Source organism: Strix uralensis, chromosome 6, assembly GCF_047716275.1.
Source record: "Strix uralensis isolate ZFMK-TIS-50842 chromosome 6, bStrUra1, whole genome shotgun sequence".
In the NCBI taxonomy this organism is placed as follows: domain Eukaryota; kingdom Metazoa; phylum Chordata; class Aves; order Strigiformes; family Strigidae; genus Strix; species Strix uralensis.
Window position 1 is genome coordinate 25,157,419 of NC_133977.1, and position 22,793 is coordinate 25,180,211.

The following is a 22,793-nucleotide window of genomic DNA, read 5'->3' on the forward strand; positions in this document are numbered from 1 at the left end:
TTGAGCTTCCGTAAGTGGGAGTTTCAGATTGGAATTTGGCTATGAAATACTCAGATTTTTCAGAAAGAGCTACATGATAAAACAGGATGGGATACCAAGGCCTGTAACTGGATCCTTTGGCAACTAAGCTTGTATGTGTCTTTTCCAGAATGTACAAAAGGGTCTGCTCTGTCTTGGCAAACAGCCAGCTTGTTTCAGTTTCTACTGTCTTGAGTTTTACAATGTACTTACATGTTTAATAAACCCAAAAAACTTCAGGCTAGTATCATGAACAAGTTCTACTGTACATCTTGAGACTCAGACTAATCTTAAATTCTGGTTAGAAGAACAACATAGTAATACCAAACCTTAGTATATATGGAATTGTGTTTCATTGTGCCGATGAAATTAAGCTATCCGTATTTGTTTGTGGCATATAAGCAAGAGTATGTTTTGTACATGAAAGGATAATTCTAAATACTACTAGAATCACTGTTTACTCATTTGACTTGTTCTGTTGGTTTACATATGCTTACACATACTTATATGTGTATACTCACTGACGGTGTTTGAGTTCAAGCATTTTCCTTTGGTTTTTAGAGCTTATTCTTAAAAGTTCTGCATATTTTCAGATGACAATGCTGTATATATTGTCACTGTTGGTAGTTGCCAACAGTAGAAATGATCTGTCAAATGTTAAATTAATTCTCATTACACACTTCCCTTAACACAGCTTATAAAGAAAGCTAAGTGTCTTGAATTCCAAGTATATAAACCAGTAGGGTCAATGTACATATTCTTCTTTGGGAATCTGTGGTGACAGCTTTCACTGACCACGGCATGGTGCTTCACATAAGCTCAAGATGAGCAGAAAGATTGTTCTTTCTAGTTTCAGTTTCTGTTCTTGTTCCCTTCCAGCCCCTTGCGTAAGAAGTGTGGAAGGCTGGAACGTCTACCCAGTGTGACCCAGAGGCATGTTGTGGGTTTGCCCATCATGAGCAAGTGGGGACGATTTCCTTTCTTCTCTTTCTTATTTTAAAAAAATTGAAAGAATATGAACAGGAGGGGATAATGTGAAGAGGCGGCTTCACCCCCTCCAATGAAGAAGGTGAGGACTTGGCAGCATTAGGTTTACAGTTGGACTCAATGATCTTAAGGGTCTTTTCCAATGTAAATGATTCTATGATTCTATCTTTCCCTTCACCAGTCACTCAGCTGCATCACTTGGTGTCAGTTGTGATAAAAGTTATGCAGCCATGTAATTTGGGCTAAAAAAGACCAGTAAAAAGAGAGAGAAATGATAGCTTGGCCTAGCTGTAAAATTTGTCTTGCAATTTTCTCAGAAACTTACGTAATTTTATGATTTTTTGGTTTTGACAGCCACCTGGTATCCTTATTAGGCACGCATAACCCCAGAAGGCTAATGGTAGAGTATTTTTAAAGGCTGCTGGATCATACTTAAACATACGGTCTAAAAAAATGTTTCATACAGTGTTACTGTGACAGTTGTATCCCCCATTCAACCCTGTCATTTCACATCAGCAAATATGCAGAAAACAGAATTATGAGACTAAAAAGGATGGTGAGCTTGAGAAACCATGTGACTGCACATGCAGAAATAGTGCAGTGGTGCGAGGTGTTTTATGAACAACCATTGTTTAGCCATGTTAATTTTCTTTTTTGTTTAGAAAACAGATTCAGTCAGGCTGTTGGTGAGTAGTTAGGTGTGGTCTAGTAATTCATACTGTGATTTGCAGTGGGATTCAGTGAGGTTGTGTAGCCAATGGCTGGTCCTTATATACAGAAGATGGTGAAAGGTTGGTGGACCTTATGAAGAGGAGGAATCACACAGTCTGTTTCCTCTGTCTTTAATCCCTAATTTGACAGGTGAATTCTGGTATCTCCTAGCAGTAAGACACAGCTTGTTGGTCCTCTGTACATATCCAAAGTGACAAATAAGGCCATAGCCTATTTTTCTGATCCCTATCTGTATGTCCGAGTCAATGCTAGACCACCTTTGTCTAACAAACTTAATTTGTGGCTGTCCCAGCGCTTTAAACACAAAACCACTTACATATTTTGGTAGCTGCAGTTACATGGAAAGAAGTCTTCATGTATGCAGGCTACATTTTAAATCTCAGTAGGAATCCAGGAGTGAAAATATCTTTTTGATCCATTAGATAATCTTGATAGTTGTTATTAATTTCTATTTTAAGTAATGAGAAAATAATAGAAAGATGCAGAAAGCTAGTGTAAGTTTTAGTCATATGTCAGCAACAAACTGGAGACAAGATTGTCACAGTGTAATGGGGCTTCTGCAACATAGATTTTGGACTCCTGGGAGTGATCTTATGATAATAGTCACCTGTCTCAAATTTTTAATTTGGCAGAATTTGTGCTCATAAGATACTCTTGTACTGTTTAGTGAAATAGGAGCTTTGCATATGTTTTTAGCCTACGCTGTCAAGCATACCATACTAGCAATACAGATATTTTTGTCTTTTCTGGATATTTTTTTTTGGATCATGCAGTAATTGGTTGTTCATTTAGAGGAAGACATTTGTGTTCTAAAAACAAATGACACACAGCTGTGTAGCCGAGTGACCCAGAGAAAACGAGTTCCCATGATCTATGTGTATGTGCAAGTGAGGGGGATCAGAACTTGTTCTTTGTCCAATAGTTCAGTTGTGCATGGCCTCAAGGGAACATGTGGCTCCTTGTACTGTTAACTTTCCATGGGAATGTAAGAATGTGTCTCACAGTGCTGGCTAGTAGTTGTCTGGAGAGTTTTGTTTTGCTTTTTAAAACTTGTTTTCTTGCATCTAAATTCCTGTGGTTTGTATAGAAATGGGGGCTGCATATTGATTGCACTTTTGAGGAAGAGTGTAAAATTGTGTGATACTGCAGTTAAGAATTGGACATAAATGTTTTGCATTGCAGTGATAAAAGCTATGCAGCTCTTTAATTTCTGTTCTTTATGTTCTTGAACAAATACTTCTGTTCAAGGGTATTTGAAAAAATGAAGGGAACTATTTGGTCATCTGCATGCATAAATAGACATGAAATTCTCAGATACCAAAGATGTGAAAACAGATTTATTTTTTTCTTTTTAAATTTTTTAATTTGTTCTACAGTGGGTGAGACAGGACTAGGATTGTCGGAATCCTTTCTTTGTTATTTGACTTTTGCAAGTTAAAATTTTAGTATTTGAATTTTTTTATTATTTTTCATTGGGAAGTGTGTGTGTAACCTCCTCATCTAGAACTGCAAAGTTCTGTAATGGCATATAATAGACCAAGTGCTGTTCAAATTACTAATGACCGACTATGGAAGCTTAATGCATTGGCTAGTTTTGAAATTATGATTAGCAATTCGATTATTAGCAATATGATTAGCAAAATTAGCTATTTAGTTGCATAGGGTTCCTTGTGCCATCCTGATGCGTTATTCCAAACCTGTGCAAAATACGTACAAATTAACAGTGAACACTTCTCTGCCTTAAGTGAGGAAATTAAACAGCAGAAGAAAACAGAACTCAACAGAAGTCATGGTAGTTACTTCCTCCACATATCTTATTATACACAGCTTTCTCAGAGGCCATACTTTTAAGGCTATGGCCTTGATGAGCAAAGTACCTGCTTCCCAAATTTGTCCAGTTGTGTTTAGTTTTCTATTAATAATGGTATAGGTGGCAATAGAGGTGGACAGAAAATGTATTTGAGGCACTATTAGATTGCATCCAGTGTTGTCTATTTTTAGCTTAAATAGTTTATTTTATTTAGAACTAATGGAGCTCACTGTCATCAGTTGCATCAGCACATGACCTTGCTGTGTTATGTGTAAACAGTATGATGAACTGGGAAGTTATTGTATGAAGTGTTATGAGTATAGTTACTCAGTGTCTACAGGCAAACACTTCAGCAGAAGCCCTTGCTCTCCAAACCCAAGCAGAGGAAATAATAATAGCTAAATCTTTTCAGTAATAAGTATTTTCCTTTGTGTTTTGCAGTTTCTTGGGGTTTTTTTCTATTAAATATATATTTTAAAGAATATGTATTAAATATATGATTTTTAGGAAATACTGACTCAGGCACTGAAGTTTTGGTGCCCAAATCAATTTATTTTATCAGGTCACTAACCTGTTAATTTAGTATTTGTTTCTAATAGTTTAATGTTTTTAATAAACAGTATCTGAAACTGTTTATTAGACTGTAGAGTGCTTTAGTATAAGAGTCAGCAAAATAGGTAGATAATATGCTCAAATAGAATTTGTGTAGCTTTGGAAATTAATACCATTATATAATCATCTGCCTTATCCAGTGTTAAAGTCACCGCTATATTGTCGTATTTCTTTGTCAGTATATTAATGTCATGCCGTCTAATAGCAAAATAATCTCCCTATATAAACAGTTTAAAAAAATACAAGGAGCAATCTTGTGGCAAAAAGAATGGTTTATTGTTACTTGACTGTTGAAACAGTTACCAATCCATTCTTGAACTTCTGTCTGAGGGAATAAAACTTCACATTTTTTAGAATTCTTGCACTCTGGGGTCAGAAAAATGACAGCAGATGAATTGGTGTTCTAATTTATAATGTGATGCAACTGAATGAAAATACAACTTTTTGCTTATTTTCATTTATTACTAGAAGCATTGACAAGGAAGACTGTTACTGATCATACTTTCAAACTGAACATTTAAAATGATCTAGGATTCCAGGTGACTAAAATGGTTGTGTATAGTCATACATTATCTGTTAGTTTAGAATCTACTGAAATATCAGGTTTATACCTTGAAAGGAAGCTTTTGTTTTATAAAGTGGAAAGTAACTGTTGCAATCCTGGATGACCTCCAAATCTCCTTTGAAAACAGTTTCTTCACTAAACAGGAATAGCTTTTCTTGCAAATGTTTTGGCTTTCAGTTTGAATGCCAGGGACTTGAAATTTGGGGGAGAAGAAGCCAGTAAAGCAGATTAAATAGACTCCTAAGTCTTGCTTTGAAATATTGCTGTATTAAGTCTTCTATTTTTGGTGAAATGATGCATGAATCTTTTATACATGAGAAGGAAAATGTTTTAAAAGAATATGATAGGGTTGAATGCAGTATTAAGATTTTTTCACAGACTTGCATTCACTTTCTCATGTTAATACTGTCCTTCCTTTCAGAGGAAGAGAGAACTGTTTAGATTCTGGCATCTCAACATTGATAAAAAGTCATGATAGGAAGAAAATTCTGTAGCTTTTGTATGAAAATGCACATGCTTTTTGAAGATTTTTTTCTTAAATTATTTCAAAATGAACTAACAAACCCAAAATATGTATCAATTCTCAGAGTACCTTTACAATAGCATTCGTGTGTTATGCTTTTAATACCATTTAATGAATTTGTAAGATACCCTGATATGTCTGCAGTAGAGTACCTCTTTTAAGATGTGATTTATATTCTAGGGATATTTGTTGCTGAACAATACAATGCTTGAAGAAAAACTAATGAACCAGTCTCCTGTTTTATACAGATGGGATTAGATATGCTCTGATTTGCCTGGAAAAGAAGAAGAAGCCAAGAAGTTTCAAAATACAGCCTACCTGCAGTGCCACCCTGTGGCTTTTTTTTTCATGGCTCCTCTTAAACCAGTTTCTGGTCCCTCATCCCCAGTGGGAAGATCACTTGTGAATTTCTAAAATGTCTGTATTCCTGGCTGCAGACCTGGTCTAACCAGGATAGTACAGCACATTTCTTTGCCTAACTTGTGTGAGACAGCATTATTTGTCCCTGCTTAGATGGAGAACCAGAAAGAGGTCTAGGAAGATGGTTTAATTTTAAAATTAGATTGACTAAGTGGACACAGCATTTCTTATGAAGATCGTTGATACTATTTTGCATTCAAGGCATCTGCATTTTTGTTGACTTTAATCAAAGGATGTCGGAGAGACTTTGTTCTTAAAAGCAGCATTATGCTTTGAGGGATATGTTGTGCTTTGCCTTGCACCATTTTGAAGAGTCACTCAAATCTTGGGGGGGGTGGGTAAGTAAGTGCCTGCAGGTTTAAGTCTCTGGTTTTCATTTATAGGAAGTAATACAATGTTGAGGATATTTCACACCAAGCAAGTGTATAGGAAGGAACTTTGCAGCACTTCACCTGCCTGGCCTGTCTCAGAGAGCAGAATGTGTTTTTTTTTCACTCAGCTTAGTTTTACTAACATCTCTGGGTGAAAAGCAGGGCTTTACCCATCTGTATTTTCTTCCTGCCATTCTGGCAGGGAGCAGAACTGACTCTCTTGCCCCTGTTGCCTAGGTGCCAGCACTAATGCTGTCGCTCAGTGCAGGTGTGTGTGGGCAGCAGTTCCCTGGGCTCACTGCCACCGCCCACCACCTGGCCCTGAGGTACCAAAAGCTGACCTGCCACTCTCTTGTCCAAGGACAGTGTTTGGCTACATTTTTTTTTGAGTGTTTTAAATTGGCGCTTTTAGTGTTGTAAGAGGTTTTTATTGTAATGCTTTTAACATGCTTTCAGCATTTTCTTGCTGCAAAAGTAACTTATTTTAATGTAATGAACTTACCAGGCTTGTGTTGCTCTACTCTTGGCCTGCTCACTTTCCTCACATCACAGAGCGCTCACTGCCTGCCCCAGAGCTGCTCGCGCTATGCAGAGACAGGACGAGTGACTAAGGGGACAAATCGAGTCTGGGCTAGCAAAGCCTCGGCATGTGTTACTCAGACACCTCTGGGCTTCAGTATCTTCGCTGAGGGCTTTTTATTTTTCTGTAATAGAAACAAAATGTGAGAGCACGTAAGTATCGAGCTGTGTATTTAATGTTTGTAGGCTTTCTCTGATAAGCAGGTGCTTACATTCACATTTGTGTCCTAATTACAGAAGTTGTACTTGGCCTTTTCTAAAAAGTGAATGTCTCTTTTTCCAAATTCACATATCTTGCTTGTAAACTGTAAATAGTCATGTGAATGTGGGGTCTGAGTTCTTGCAGAATCTTAAATCCAGCAGTAGAAATATCTGATACTACAGTCCATACCTGTAGGTTGTACTGTTTGTTATGTCTAGTTGGAAAGTCTTAAACAGTGAGAATTAAAAATGCAGTTTTCTTCTTCTAGTGTTGTCAGAAGGATTTCTTAGACAAGTGTTGCAATTTTTAAATTATGTTTAATATAAATACAGTGTGCATCTAAGCAAAATGATGAACAAAAGGCTTAAAAAGAAACATTTAAAAGACTGTACTTTATTTTTGTGAAACATTTTTGAGTGGTTTAATACTTGCAGTTAGGTAGCCTGGATTTCCAGATAGTAAAAACCAAAGGTAGAAGTGGATGTGAGGGGAAAGTCACGGAGAAGTTTTTTATGACTTATCTTTCTTTAGGAAGCGTGTTTGTTCTGTCTGTCACATATCAGGCTTCTGCAGTATTGGGGATGTGTAAACTAAAGTGTCTGTGATTTAAAGTTACTGCAGAATCTATTCAGGATGCTGTAACAATTTATATTGCAGTCAATGGAAGGAGCAAGTTTATTGTACTTTAGATGTTTTTTGTTCAGTGGATGTTTTTCAAATGACTCAAATGTAAGTCATGGACAATTCTGATTACCCTTTCTTAAAACAAAACAGAATACTGAAATGCACACATGCATGTACATTCTTGTGTATCGCAGGTCCTGGCTTGAGTCTTTTCCATATTAGAACTTTGGCTAGCAAAGTGTCTCACTTCATACCCTAGATCACAAAAAGACTGTGATTTTATTTTAAGAAAATACATTTAAAAACTTGGTATACCATGTGATTCAAGTTCTGGTAAGACTTCAGCGTTGCCCATTAGTGTCTGTAATGGCACTTTATTTCGTTGTGAAGGAAAATCTGTGCTCGTGGTTGTGAAATTCATGACTGTTGCTGTATGCCCTTCCATTTCTTATTAATAGGTACTTCTGTTTATATTTTTAAAATTTAAAAAACTGTCACGTGAGCTCATCTATAAAACTTCCTATCTTTAAGAAACTTTATGAAAAGATGCTCTTTGGTTTTTACAAACAGTACACAAGGCGAGAGGGAAACCAAAACAACCCCAACAAAAAGCCCTGGTGTTGCCACATGCTGTTCCTTCAGTTCTGTGATATGCTGTGTCCAACTTGGATTGTTTAATAGAAGAAAAATATTGCCAGAAATAGCCACCTACCATAACTGTTTGCCTTTCTGTTGAAGGCCTTCAAAGTTTACAAGGCTAAAGTAAAACACTGAATCATAAAAACTTGGTGTATTGTAGGCTCAAGTTTAAAAGTAGGTAATAATCAGGTAAGCAGACCAAATGTTCTGTGTGGCTGGTATATAACGCTACAATAATGTAATGATTTTTTAGTAGTTTAAATGACAATACACCTAGAAACATTTGTGAACTTACTGTGGCATAAGAGGCCTCTTACTGCATGAGTAAATATTTCTCTCTCTCCTTCCCCCCCCCCCAGCAGAACTTGGCTTCACTGAACTGTGCTATTGGCATTTCTTCATTTCTCCTGCTTTCATTCATTTTGTTCTTTGTAAGCTTTTTCATTTGATAGGATTTCAGTATTGGTATTCCCCACAAATAGAAGTGTTTGAATACTTGAATCACCTCTTTTATTAATCTTTTCTGAGTAGGTAGAAAATCAAGCTTGACAGTCCTGCTCTGTGAAGAGCTTATAAGAACTTGGGATATTTTAGCGTACAAAATTTTGTTAGGCATCTGTTTTGTACTATTGCAGAGAGGAGACAGTCTGCGCAAGTGGTATAGCACTCTGATGAGCTGTACGCCCATTAGGGTGTTGTACCTAGTTTCTAGAATATCTGGTTTCTCTAGTAGCAAGTTCAAGGAGCCTATGAGCTCCTGTTGAGGTAGTGCAAGTAAGGTTTCTACATTCAAGTGGGTGTTCCAGCAAAATATTTGAATGGTGGAAGATGAAACATGATCTCTGTCATTTTTTGCCAATGTAAAATACATTTCCCACCCCCAAAAGCCCATGGCAGGAGTGTTTTTTCTAGTATTATACCGTAGATTTTCTAAAATTAAAATAAAAAAAGTAAATTCCCCAATACTGTAACCTGTGTAACAGAGATTGAATATGACTGGAGCACTTGCACTTCTTCTGAATATTACTTTAGAATTATGGTTTGAATCAGACAAACTCCAACTTGAGCTTTTTTTAAAAAAATTTAAATCGTAGTGGTGCAAATAGTACTTTCAGGGTGTTACGTTTGATCTTCTTGGAGATATTTTAAACTGTTTTGTTAATGGTACCATATCGTCTCTGCTATATCTATAATGAAGTCAGTATTTTGGAAGGCATATTCTCTTTTTTTTTCAACTTTGTTGATTTGTGCTTTCTTCTTTTAAATACTAGAGAGAATCCCCAAATGTGACTAGCTGCCCCTTCCAGAAGTTGGTGTGGTATACTCCCAGTTTAGTTGTCTGTGATACTGATTCCAAAGATATGTGCTTATCTGAATTAAGGAGCTTGTGTGTGTGCATATTAAGTAAGAAAGAACACTCTGTTTTTCTTCCTCATTCCTCTCTTATGGGTGGCAGAGAACCTGAGGCACATTCCTTCCCAGGTGCCATCTTTGCAACTGTGGGCTTTTGCTCCCCAGGTGGCTTCTTGCTGCTTTGGAACGAAGGCCGTGCTGTAAATCAGTTTCAGCTCCTGTAAACAAACTCTGATCTGAATTATTTAATGTCATCATGAAAAAGGGGAGGGCTTTTCATTACAAATTTTAGTATTGATCCCAGTGTGATTGATTGTATAATTTTTCCATTGTCTCATGTTTACTTTACTTTGAGGAAGTACCTGAAACTTGCATGACAAAATTTATAACTGCAGTATGATGTTCACTTTTATTATTTTTCCTTTCTCTTTATTTTCTTCCTTCCTTTCTAATTTATCATCTGATAAGTGCAGGAACTTAAAAGATGAAGAGGACACCACCCGATACACAGTTCTGAGGAATGGAATGGAGGAGTGCTGGATGAAGCAAACATAAGGTGTCCTTGCTTCACAAACTGTTTAGCATTGAAACATTGCAATTATTTTTAACTTTTTGTTTTGGGAGGAGAAGAGTGAGTGTTACTAAACTTGACCAGAGCTACAGGTTTTTAAAAACAGCATTATACTACATGTAAACATTCAGAACAAGAAACTTGTTCAACTTTTTAATAAAGCTACATCTAAATTCCGTACAGCAACAGTGCCATAAAAAGATCGATCCATCGAAGTACAGACTATTCTGTCAAGGAATGGATATTATTATGAAAGCTTGTATGTGAAACTGGATCTGAAGTTTCTGAATTAAAACATGGGATTTTTCAGAAGATCATCACTGTGGGAGCTTTATTTTGTCTGTCATTTTTTTTTTATTGACTTTCTAGGCCTCTGAGAGTGATTTAAGGACATTCAGTAGTTCTGTTTGGAGCTGTAATTCTCAGATATCCAAAAACACTGGCGTTTTTTTTCAGTTGTTTGTTTTTGGGTACATTTGATTGTTGAATCCCATAGTGACATTTAGTGTTCCCGAAAGTCTTTGTGTTGTGTGGCTCCTGCTTCCGCTGGTTAAGGAAGATAATACTGTTTCAGTTCTCCTTAATGTTGTCTAAATAAATTGTGAAGAAATGGGAGGGCTCCAGAATCTTACAGAATAGTCATAATAATAGTGTTTGTTACAGAATAAGGTGTTTGTTAGAAAATACAAGTTCTCTTTCCCTGTGGTCCTCTGTCATAAGTGAGTTTGGAGGCTTAAAAGATATTTTTAGCATTACAGCTTTTAAATCGTTGCATACTGTCTCTTTTTAACTGTGTAAGTTTGGTCACAAGTCAAGTTTTCCACATTGTGTTCCTTGCATGATGTCTTGGCAGTAGCGATCCTCTTTTGAACCTCTAGTGCTTCATAGAGTGGTACGGTTGTTTCAGTTGGTGTTTGCGTGGTAACTCAGTATGTTACTGCTTGTACAGGAGGGCTGCATTTTCTAAGTGTAGGTTTTTGGTGATGGCAGTTAAAAAAAAAATTCAACAACATCATTCAATCATATTTTGGGACCTGGTTCTGCCACGATACCAGTTTTCTTGTGCTGTAGCACCAGCATAGGTATCAATTGTCTGGGGATATGCCTGTACCACCCAGTGAAGGCATGACTGGAGCGTGTGTGGGTATGGCTCTTTGCTGCAGCTTTAATCTTGTAGGGTAAGTAACACAGTAATGAAGGCACAGTGTCATCAGTTAGTAACTGGAGTGTGGATTACTAAACCCCAGAGAGCTTTTAGCTGTGAATACCACATCCTTCACTACTATTTTAATCATGTTGTTTAATTTACAGCTAGTGTTATGCATGTTTATGTTACAGCAGCAGCTTCATTTATCGAAATAACCTGAATACAAGATTTGTGGTGATTCTTTTTTTTTCTCTTTCTAGATCCCAGATCTAGTGATATCTTGGTGTGCTCCTAACCATATGTTGTATTTCAAGCTTTTATGGAGGGTTATAAACTGGGATTAAAAAAAAGGAATTATTTAAGCATTAATCAATGATCTTACGGAAACATTATAGCAATAGACCAAGAGTTCTCTATCCTAGCTTTTCTGTAGAGTGTTTGGTGTAATGTGTATTTGAAGAATTCTGTAAGTGTATGTTAGTGTATCTAAAATAAAAACAAGCTGAAACTTCCCAGAGGCAGCTGAATTAGTCCTGTTCATGGCCTTCCTGCCTACACACTCTGCTAAATAAAATAATACAGTTGTTTCACAAACAGAGGGAGGGTTATAAAGGTAGCTTTACTGTGACATTAAATCTGTCTTGAGAGCTTTCCCAGAAATATGAATATAGTAATTATATGATTAAACAATAAGGAAACTTTTTGGGTTGTGCACTTCCTCAGGCTATTAACCTAACCACTAATTAACCAACAGGAAATTCCAGACCTGAAAGTTTCATTATTGCTATACTAAACTGTGAAAATATAAGTGTGTTAACAAGGATTTCATTATAGCCATCTGTAGCTTGTTTTTAAATTGTGTCAAAGCAGGAAAAACATAATATACCATCTGTTACCTAGCCATATCAAGTTGACATGGAAAATACTAGGAAAAAAATCCCCCAATTTACAACCCCAGTTGTCTCTTATATTTTATTTGTGGCAACCATTACTGCTGTGGCAGTGCCACCACCGTAGTAATGTGTCATTTACCCCTTAAATGATGTATTTGGTTTAGTTTACAATTTCTGTATTGTAACTTCAGTATTTGGGGACGAAGAGGTGCTGACTCTCCAAAATGGTAATACCTGGGCAATTAATGACCCCTCAATTTCAGTGTCATATTCTCTCAAATATGTCTGAATCATCAAAACTCAGAAGGTGAGGACTGTCTTGCAATTTAGAGTTCTTTTTGGTTGTAAGTAAGTAAAAACTTCTGGGTAACATCTATTAGTAGTTTCTCTTTCTCTGAATAGTGAGCATGAATTGAAGCATGTTGCTCTCATCAGATGCTGGGGTTTTTGCTGCTCCTTTTACCTTAACCCTGTGTTCCTCTAAAGAGCTTAATCCGTACAAACTTTCCCAAGTCCATTGATTTGTGGTTGTCTTTGACCTTAAAAAGGCGGGAACTTGTAATGTATTACCATGAAATATTATGGATTCTCCATTGTCGGATGTTTGTAGGTGTAATGCAGGTAGAGCCTTGGGTGAGAAGGTGGTGGTCCGATGAAAAAAGTTACAAACATTCCTCTTGGGAAGAGAACTGGCACAGAAGAAAATTCTAAAATAACTGTGGGATAGTGAGGCAGATCCTTAGCAGCTGAGATGAAATGTGACTCAGTAAGGTCATAAAATGTGCTAGTGTTTGCATATTACCTTTGGGATGAGTAGAGAGAGGAGTGATCTATGATGTGAAAATGAGGATAAAAGGTTGTACTTGAGATAGAGAAGTGGAAGAGTCATGCAGCAGTTAAAGAGAAGTCACACTGACGACAGGCAGCCCAAGATATTGTCCCCAAAAGTTTTCTGGGTAGGCACTCTCTTTTTATCCTGAATTTGCACAGCAGCTAGGACAGCTTTGGTGAGGGCTCTTAAGTACTGCCTTAGTATTCAAGACAAACTATAAATTTGGTGAGTGAACTTACGAACAAAAATCTGTTTCTCTGCCGACTGTGATGCAACAAGCACAGTTAGAATAAAATGAGGAACTCTTCGATATAGCAGTATATCTACAGTGTAAATGTCTTAATGCTGTAAAAATATAAAAAGAATCTAAGTGCTGAGCTGACCAAATGGATGAGGAAAAGCCAGCTGGTGCAGTCTTTCTGGTCTTTCAAAAGGCTTCTGCTTGTGTCAAACCTAAAGCCTTTTAGGAAAACTAAACAAGCATGGCATGAGACTGTAGATCTTGCATGGGTAAATAACTTGCCCAAAACTAAGAGCAAAGGTATGTGAAATGGTCTGCTATGGAGGTGAGGGGAGGCAACCTTGGAGTTCCACAGGGATCTGTGCTGGAACTCTTAGTTCAACATGTTAATAACCTAGAAAAGCAGCTGAATAGTCAGGTGGCAGGTTTGGTGACAGTAAAAAGTTATTATTCATAGTAATGAGAGGAGACGTGACTCTGAAGACTTGCAGAAGGATTTTACAAAAATAAATGGATAATAGAATGAGATTAAATTCACCTTAGATCCATTTAATACAAATCAGTTTGCCATGTGTAAAAGGAATAGAGAAGAAGAGAGAAAACATGATTATGTCACTGTATAATCTATAATGACAATACAGTGCACAGTTATGGTCTCTGTCATCTCCAAAAGCATATAGTAAAACTGGAGAAGGTTCAGAGAGGATCAACAGGGATGGTCAAAGGTGTGATATGGCTTTCATATAAGGGACAAAATGATGTGGTCTCTCAGCTTTCATGTTCTTACATTTACCATTTGTACATGTACCAATTTGTTGTGTTCTAACTGTTCCAAGTAAGTGAAAAGAGAACATGCAACAGAATTGTCTAATGGTGCTGCATAAAATCCTTAAACCAAATGTTAAATAATGGAAACGTGATTAAGTCCCCCTTAACACTGAGTGATTATGCAAGTCACATCAACAAGGAAAGTTGATTATAGACTGTATATGAAAAACAAGTTCTTGGTCTGCTTCCAAGCCATTTGGAAGCCTCTTGTCTATGCTTTCTTCTTCAGGTTTTTTTTGATAGAACAAAACTATTTGCCTTTCCCTGGAGACCTGACTGGGTTGATCCATCACAGGTGAGATGTCATCTCAGTAGGTACAAAGCAACTGAAGTAATAGACTAATAAAGCAAGAATTTAATTTGGAAGAATGCCTATTCTTAGCCTAGAAATCCAGGTTTCCTGCCATTCTTGCTGCTTTCAGACTTTAGCTTCTCATGGATATTATTTTAAAAAATAATCATTACTATTTCAGGGTTAGATGAAATATCAGATAGTTTTAAAAAACAATGTTTTGTTTATAACAATAGAGACAATAGGTTCAAAGAGCTCCCAACTTCACAGATTTGTCCCTGTTGGGGAATTTTTAAAAAACATAATAAATCTAACCAGCTTTTCCATATGCAGATAATTGATACACATCCGTTGAGTTCTAACAGCCTATTGGGCTTCTGGGGGTTTTTGTTTGGTGTGTTTGGTTTTGTTCCCCCCCCCCTCCCAGTGCAGAAATACTCAATGCTCTGGGTAATCACTGGCAATTGAATCTGAAGGTATTAAAGATTAAAAATGAATATTGGGAAGCTTTTGTTTTACTGCTCTCACTAGTATATGCAAGTCTTTATATCCTTTTGGTCTTGGAAACAATTCTGTGATTTAAAGAGTATGAAACATACGTACTAAAAATGTGACCTATACAGGGGCCTCTCTAGAAAGCATTTTGTATTTAGCACTATTGTGTCACTGTAGTTAGCAAAATTAGATTGTTTACTTCTTTTTAAAGCATGCACACAAGAAATAAAATACATTCCATGTTTATGATCCATTCACAAGCATTCATTCCCTTTTGCTGCTGATACTTGTCAATTGATGTTTCCTTTTTAGGGACTGTTTGCTAATACAGCAGTGCCAAGATGAGTAATTTAAGTAGATGCTTTATGGAAAAATGAGAAACATTTTAAAATTCTAATCCTAAAGAAATTCTAATGAAACATTTTAATTCCATTCCCTTAGATGTTTGTTTTTTTTCCTAATACCCTAAGTAATCCCTCCACCCTGTCTTTAAAATTCTCAACGTTTTACCTTTCACAATTGTTCTAGGAACTTACAAAAAAAAACCCCAACAAAAAAAAAAAACCACTAAAAACTAGTAGCCTATGCAGAATGATGTCATTGGGCAAAAAAGTAAAACTAATCTCTGTGAGATGCAGGGGAAGTAACCAGGTACATAATTGCAGAAATGGAAAACCTTTCCTTTACTCCCTTTCAAGTTATCTGATATCTTGGGCACTTGTTTATTGTGGTTGATAGTATTAAATTCCATTGGTGACTCCCTGAATGAAAACCACGTGATTTTCAACAACGATAAATTTACTGCTTAATATGTGAAAGCCATAAGAAGGGAATTGCTAAGTAGATAAACAGCATGTAAAATTGAGTACCTCAAGATACCACTAGGACTAAAAAAAACCCAAATATTTTATTATTGTGAATATTAACAGAATATTTCTAGCTACAGCCCTTAGACCCAAGTAGTAATTAACACCTCCAAGTGGAATTCCCAAATGTTTTGTCCTGTGTAGGACATATTAGCCATAGGGAATGTGTTAGTATTTTAGACAACATTGATACTGTCTGCACTGAAATTCTTACTGCTGGCAGTCTAGTCCTGCAAGTCGTACTGCATCTGCATTATCTCTGTTCCCAGATTTTCAAGCAATTGAAATTGCTTGAAGGATTTCTATTCTTTGTATTGTTAACTCTTGAAGTTTGGTTGCAGACTGCATTTGACTTGTAACACACTGATTGATCTTTCATTTAACCTTACACACGTTAGGTAAAACTGACATTTCTGTTTTGTCTGACATAATGGGGGATGGATGCTAGTGATGGGAATTCTTGAGTAAGAGAGTCTGGACAAGGAGTTGTCAGGAATGTTCACTCAGCACACGTGCACTCACACAGATGTTATCCTCTCACTGAAGTGGTACACAAGCCACTTCGAAACACTGTGTGGCCTGATACAGGTCTAGAAGCAACATTTACCAATGATAGGAACCTGCAGGATGTTGCCACTGATGATAGTGCTTGCCCAAAGAGTTTGACTGCATTCCTTCCCATTCCTGGGCAGACTTAATTGTAAGCAGTCCTTACATGGCTGTATGTGTTAGGTTTGACTTTGAGAATTACTTTTAAGCAGCTTCTGTTTTTAATTGACAATAAGGTCAAGCTTTTGTAAATTAACCTACTTCAAACACTGCAAAGTTGGTTTTTGTTTTTCTGATAGCATAAATATTGTACTTTTGTTTGTGAAATTGATTCATCAACATCTTAAGCTTCAATAATTTTGTAGGTAGTACTGATGATGAAATTAACTACATTAAATGGGTATTTGTCTCTACTGCCTATTCCACTGATCATTAAAATTTGCTCACCTGAACTGTTTAGTTTGGTATCTTACAGACAGAGACACAGGAAAAGCTAAAAAACATGGAAGAAAGAGTCCTAATTCTAAAACTTACCATTAAACTTGTCTTGCAAAATTAAAAGGGACGCAGAAAACAGGATTGGATTATTTTTACGGTATAAAGCCACAGAAGACATAACAAAGCTACTTAATACTCTCTTTTGAATTGGCTGAAGTAGAGATGTCAGGATTAATGGCTATACAAATCTCTAGATGTACTCCGTAGGCTGTGTGGTCAGGTGGTGGGATTATAAATAGGTAGGCTTACTGATGTCACCAGTAGCGGAAGGGGACAACCGTGAGCTTGCCATGCACACACACACTCCGTCCCTTCTACCTGCATATGCTGTTGAAAGAAATTCACTTGATTTTAATGGAGAAGAAAAACCTCTGTTATCTTGCAGGTAAGCAGGAAAGTAGTGCAGTCAGTTCTAACTGTTCTTCCTCCCTTGTTCAGATGATCAGCAGAATGGCTTCAAAGTAATACTTGTATTATCTTACTGGTGAGTGTCATACTAGCAATACTTTTGTTTGCTATACATGGATAAAACTTTGGTGTAAATGGGAATTCTGGAAATGTTAATTGATGTAAAGTGACACATATTTTGCAAGACTAAGGATGCAAATGTTGGTATTTACACAGCGTTTCCCTGCTTGTTTGGTTGAACTTGTCCTAACACCTGCTGTGAGGAAGAATATTTACCAATAATTATATATCTGCAGCAGCATTTAAGTCATTGCACTTTTGAGGGAAGGGAGAATTTGGGTGTAGGACAGTAGGTAAATTGCCAGAACTCAAATGTAGGCCTGTAAAAAGAAAGAAGAATTTATGTCTGTTGTCCTGTTTTCAGAGAAAGTATGTAATTCTTCTAGTCCAAGGTACAAAAGCTTTTTTTAATCCCATTTCTGGCTCAAGATGAGGGTATAAAAAGACCTATAATTCATGTGGATAGACTGCTGAAATTTTGGTGATACATTTCTGGGTATAGAAGCTGTTCCATATTTTAAGCTGATTGGGGCCTAGAAGCTTGAATGAGGTTATTGAGATTATTTTAAATGGGAGAATGTTGTTACTTCATACAGACTGTAAGGCTTTTCTGGCCTTAATTGTCTTACATCTGATTTTGATCTACAATTCTGTTTGGAAGAAAACCCACTTGTTTGTAATAACTTGTAAAAGTCAACGCCTTAGTAGAGTCATTGCTGTGTATTGTGTGTATTCGTTGAATATTATGTATCACTTTCATTTATCATGGAAAGCATTAAAATAATTTTGTAGTACCTAAATAGACTCAATGCCTAAATAACTTCACAATGCCTCGCTGCACTTTGCTTACAGCAACAAAGAAAGAATTTAAGAAATCTTGTTCAGTTATGCTTCTGGCACTGGATCATATGTTAATATGATTAAAACTCAGCAGTGAAAAATACTGGGTGTAAACTTGTGATAGTGAAAGTTGAAAAGGATGAGGGGGTGAATACAGGAGAGAAGTATAGTAGTTACAGCAAATTATTCATCAGCATAGTTGTATGGGAAAGTTTCTCTACATTCCCCAGAGCAGACTGCTGCTGCTGATTATAATCCGTATAAAAGGTTAGTAAGAAGTAAGCTTCTGCCCTTCCTAAAGAATTTTTTCCTACTTTATAGTTAATGCTGAAGTCCTGTACCCTTTTTCAGAAAGAGCAGAGGCTTTCTAATGGAAGTAATAGGTCATCCAAAATAGCTTTGGTGTTACCACCATCATGCGGGGGAGCCAGCTTTCTTTGAAGAAATATCTTTTTTCTTCCTTGCCTGTTGCAAGAATCCAGCAAGAAATGGATCTAGGGGATTTTGAGTGTGCAGAAGAAATCAGAGAATGGGGCTAATGACAGGTCTTGTATGTAGTTGGGGATGAGTTTGGGGAGGAAATAATAGCATTCATTTGGGGCCTTGAATTGACAACCAATGAGGGAGTTTAAGTTAAAGTAGGACAAAGGGGAGGGAGCTTCTGCTGTCAGCAGCAGTAAAGGTGGCTGTGAAAACTGCTGGTCGGGTTTACGCTATGAAGAGAGCTGGGATAGGACTTCTGGCTGTGCTTTGTACCACCCATCTCCGTTCACACAGTGCATGAGGGATCAGGCTTGGGCTCCAGCAGCAGCACTGACATTTGAGGAGGTAGTAAATGCCACCCTGTTCTTGAAGGTAAGAGGGTTTTCCACTTTGCTTTCTGAGGAAGATGCTGTGAAAGATGAGCAGGAGAATCTGTTGGCAGGTAGGTACTCAAAGCATTTCTTCTTAGTTTTGCAAGGTGTGTTACCCCGAGATGCTCAGTGCTTCTGTTTGGGGAACTAAAGCTATGTTGTTCATACTTTGGGAGAAACCTCTTTATTACATCCTAGTTTTCAGGTTATTAACTGCCAAGATGCTTCTCTTGCAATTTATTAAAGAAAATGCTTGTTTTAGTACTATTTCTTAGCCTGAACTTTTTTTTTCCTTTCTCATTTTATTTCCTGTAATGAACTAGAGTACCTTGTTTGCTGATATGGTTGTCTGTGTAGGAACTCTCTGTCCATTCTTCATGTGTCACATAGCCTCTGTATATATATAATTTGAATTTTTTTTTAAGCTCAGGATAGGAAAATTTCCATGTGTCCCATTTCTTTCCAGTGCTTAATGTGATGTCTGTTCTCCAGTCTGTTAGCCTCTCCTATTTCTTGGTTATGCAAATGTACAGAACATTTTGAAGTGTTACCAAAATATAGGTAGTTAAAGGACATAACTGCTAAGAAAAGACTCCTGGTGGCTGAAGAGCTTTCTACAAGGGAGAAAGCTTGTTCTGTTCCAGACACCTGCATAAAAAACAGAGATTAGCTGCAGTGCTTTCCAAAGTTGCATTGATGTGCTTGACAGAATTATTCTTCCTGTATCTGAGTCTTCAGCTGGGAAATGGGACTGTTGCAGCTGAACCCAACCTTCTGTAGCAGCTAAAAGGAAGAGGGAGTAAAGTTTGTCTTCCCTGCTGTTACTGAAGAGCTTCCTAGCTGCTGTCCTGCATTATGTTATGTTACCCACCCACACCTACACCCACGTACCTGTATTTGAGGCACGTGTGTATGTGAGGAAAAAGGGAAGGGTCCATATCGGCCTCTTTCCTGGCTGCTGTGATACTTGAGTGGGTCTGTTTCCTTTTCCTTACCCTTCCCAACCTCTAAATCCATCCAGTGTCTGCCTCCAGTGTTACTTCTAAAACATGATTTTGAACAGGAGAGAAAAGCAGCAGCAGAAATGCTCAGATAAATTGGCAATTCTTACCTCTATTGATGTTCAGAATGGCAGCTGAAAAAGCCATGAGCACAGCTCTAGGTGTTTCATCTGCTGGCTTTGAAAGACAGTGGTGTTATACCTGCTTTCATGACTAGGAGATAACAGCGAGAAGGGCAGATTCAGGTTTTACTCTATTTGAGAGCCCTTAATTGAACTTTTCTTACTGGTCATAGGAGAAGAACATCTGTGTGAGCATCCTTTTATAGCAGTTGTTGAAAAAAGATTTGGGGGTTTGTTCCTAGTGAAGGTAACATACGTTTGCTTGAGTTTTAAGCATTTGTTAGATTTATTAGTGTATCAAAGGTTAAGCTCCCCCTTTCAGTTCAAGCTGCTCTTTGTTTTCTTTTCCTGTTTATTCAGCCAGTTATATATTACTCAATTACTGTTACAGATTTACTGCTTTCTCTTTCCTGCTCTCTTTCTTTTCTGTCAGGCTGTTTCCATAACTAAATATAATAAAGTCGTATGAAGTTTTAATAGTTTTGAATGTCATTCAAGTTTTTTGTACTTTTGGTAGTAAATCGGGGTTTTTTTTTGTATTTTATACTTTGTGGAAAGGTTGCATAAGTATATGCTTACTGCAGAGGTATCTTGCACATGGACATGCCAAGTTTGTATATTGTGTTAGCCCTATTTACTTCAGAAGTCTTACGTTCTTAACCTCCTTAGAAGTAATGTTGGAACTAATTTTCCACTATACTGCTTCTTTTTCATTTGTATGTATTTATTTATTTTAGGAGAAAAATACTTTTGGCACAAAAGAATGTGCTGTAAAGGAACTTCTGTTTAAGAACACATAATTCCTCAGTAATAATAATAACCTTTAAGCTAACTTATAGCATAAGGTATTTTTTATCCCCTGTTGCCTGCTAGGATTCTGAGCTCTTGGCTGTCTTCCTAACAGCGAGGCAATTCTTATGCCTTGAGAGGAACTAACTATGTTTTGTTACTAAGTCAGTGGCTATCTGTGCTCGGGAGCTGGCTAGTCTTTCATATTACATTACATAACCTTATACTGGAGTTGCTGCCCTTTAATGCTAAGAGGGGCACAGTTAAAAACATGCCCGTACCATCTCCCCCCTTTTCCTTGTAATAAGAAAAAACATTGCATTAATTATGGCTTGAATACAGTCTCTTGTGTTTTCAAGACTGCCACTGCCATGGGGACAGACAATCAGACAGGCAGTGTCTGTTCCAAATGGTCTGGAGGGAACTGGAGGATTCATTTGTTGCTTTCTCGCTTTTAGTGTGAACCAGACATCTGAAGATTCCATTAAGCTTTCACCTTACTGTCATGGTTACCGTCCCAGTCCTGTGACTTATTTCTCTCTAGGATATGACTTTTTTTTTTTTTTTTTAAAAAGTCCTTTTCTTTAGAGATGAGGCTAGTTAGGGGGGGATTCCACATATCCCATTGACCAGGAAAAACTTTTCTCTAGCAAAAGCTTTGAAAACATGTCTTGATTCCAGGGATGCCTTATTTTCTTGATCCAATTTATTTATGGAAAGAGAGTGGAAACATAGGTATTTCACATTTTTTGCTTTCATTGTAGCAGTCATCTGAATATAGACATAGGTAAGAAAACATCTGCAGATGATTTGTTGTTTGCTGGAACCTCACTGAGTAAACCCACAGAGATAATCTTCAAAAATCAGTTTATTAATAGTCTTATCACTTGTAGCATTATTACTGGCATGTCAGTTGGCATATCAGTTGCATGACACATTTTTGTGTTGGGAGAGCTATTTACCCAATGCCTCATTTCTAGTACCAGCTTATTTTTATGTAATATTTTTAAAATACCAGTATTATTTGCAATATTGGTCTTCTTTCAGCCTTGGGAATCTGTATAGAGAAGTGCACTGTGAAATACCCCATTATCAGAGAAGATTTACAATTGTTCATGTTTGTTCCTCTACCTGGAAATGGAACTTAAAATGTGTGTCTGAACTTAGGTTTCTTTGGTACCTGCTGAGCCACCTGCTAGACACAATATCCATACAATATAACCCCAGATTCTTCTACAAATAACGAAGTGAATGAGTTTAGAACCTGAAAGCTCATATTTTTCTATGGAGCAGATACAGTAAATATGTTTCATTATTTTGTCCTACGTGTATTGTAAGCCTGGTTTGAAGGGATAACCTAAGAATGGACAGTGCTTGACTCTCATTGATCCATACCTTGATCTTAACATCCAGCTGGTGCTTTTATTATAGAAATAAAGAGAGAGACAGTGTATCAAATGCTGGTATTGATCTAGAGATGAAAGCCTGGTGCCAAAGCTGATAGGCATGTTATATAGATGCCATGAGACTGGTACAGAAAATACTTGGGCTGCTTAAAATTAAGGATAAATATTAGAATAATACATTTTTATTATCGTCTGATGATACTTTTAAAAACAAAGTTGTAAGTCTTCTAGTATGCAGAACAAATCTTAGTGTTTTGGGATAGCTTTTGTCAGGTACCAGAAGTTGTTCTTAAGGATTGTGATTAAGAAAACTATATATTTTTTTTTAAGAGTTTCATTAAAAGATGAATGTCGGCAATGTATTACAGAATTACAGAAGAAAGCAACGTACTGCTGAGGAGCCTCTTTTCTGTGATCCAAAAGCAACTACGTGAAAACAAAGTAATTGATGTCCAGAGAAAGACAGTGTTATCAGTTTTGTGACTGTTTTTTTAGATTCTTGGCAAGTAGTGCTGGAATTGAAGCAAAAGTTGAATGTGCCATTCAAGACTACCTTCAATGTTTAAATTTAATTTCCTTGCATAAGAAAAATTTAGAGACTTTTATGTAAGAAAGGAGGTACAAAGAAGTTTGATGTATACATACAGCCATAGATCTTAGGCAAAG

At 37.0% G+C, this 22,793-nt stretch overlaps 1 protein-coding gene across 7 annotated transcripts in view; it reads left to right on the forward strand.

The window, feature by feature from the left end:
- Positions 1–22,793, forward strand: part of COBLL1 (cordon-bleu WH2 repeat protein like 1) — a 91,912-nt gene that overhangs the window by 17,538 nt on the left and 51,581 nt on the right. The window contains exon 1 of one of the 7 annotated variants that reach the window (XM_074873343.1): positions 964–1,087. The exons of 5 other annotated variants lie outside the window; for them this stretch is intronic. The gene's annotated coding sequence lies outside the window, so the exon portion shown is untranslated. Of the gene's footprint in view, positions 1–963; positions 1,088–18,730; positions 18,811–22,793 lie in introns of those variants that run through there. One more of the 7 variants, XM_074873345.1, reaches the window with a different exon arrangement.